Genomic DNA, 1,215 nt, shown 5'->3' on the forward strand with positions numbered 1-1,215 from the left:
ACAAATAACTCAGTTTCATTTCTTTTTATGGCTGAGTAATATTCCATCGTATATATGTGCCACATCTTCTTTATCCATTCATCTGTTGATGGACACTTAGGTTGCTTCCATGTCCTGGCTATTGTAAATAGAGCTGTAATGTACATTTTGGTACATGACTCTTTTTGAATTATGGTTTTCTCAGGATATATGCCCAGTAGTGGGATTGCTGGGTCGTATGGTAGTTCTATTTGTAGTTTTTTAAGGAACCTCCATACTGTTCTCCATAGCGGCTGTATCAATTCACATTCCCACCAGCAGTGCAAGTGTTCCCGTTTCTCCACACCTTCTCCAGCATTTATTGTTTCTAGATTTTTTGATGATGGCCATTCTGAGTGGTGTGAGATGATATCTCATTGTAGTTTGATTTGCATTTCTCTAATGATTAATGATGTTGAGCATTCTTTCATGTGTTTGTTGGCAATCTGTATATCTTCTTTGGAGAAATGTCTATTTAGGTCTTCTACCCATTTTTGGATTGGGTTGTTTGTTTTTTTGTTATTGGGCTGCATGAGCTGCTGGTAAATTTTGGAGATTAATCCTTTGCCAGTTGCTTCATTTTCAAATATTTTCTGCCATTCTGAGGGTTGTCTTTTGGTTTTATTGATGGTTTCCTTTGCTGTGCAAAAGCTTTGAAGTTTCATTAGGTCCCATTTGTTTATTATTGCTTTTATTTCCATTTCTCTAGGAGGTGGGTCAAAAAGGATCTTGCTGTGATTTATGTCATAGAGTGTTCTGCCTATGTTTTCCTCTAAGAATTTGATAGTTTCTGGCCTTAAATTTAGATCTTTAATCCATTTTGAGCTTATTTTTGTGTATGGTGTTAGAGAGTGTTCTAATCTCATAATTTTACATGTACCTGTCCAGTTACCCCAGCATCACTTATTGAAGAGGCTGTCTTTTCTCCTAGGTCTTTAACCCATTTTGAGTTTATTTTTGTATATGGTGCTAGGGAGTGTTCTCATTTCATACTTTTACATGTACCTGTCCAGTTTTCCCATCACCACTTATTGAAGAGGCTGTCTTTTCTCCACTGTATATTCTTGCCTCCTTTATCAAAGATAAGGTGACCATATGTGTGTGGGTTTATCTCTGGGCTTTTTATCGTTTTCATTGATCTATATTTCTGTTTTTGCCAGTACCATACTGTCTTGATTACTGTAGCTTTGTAGTATA

Source organism: Physeter macrocephalus, chromosome 6 (genome assembly GCF_002837175.3).
Source record: "Physeter macrocephalus isolate SW-GA chromosome 6, ASM283717v5, whole genome shotgun sequence".
NCBI lineage: Eukaryota > Metazoa > Chordata > Mammalia > Artiodactyla > Physeteridae > Physeter > Physeter macrocephalus.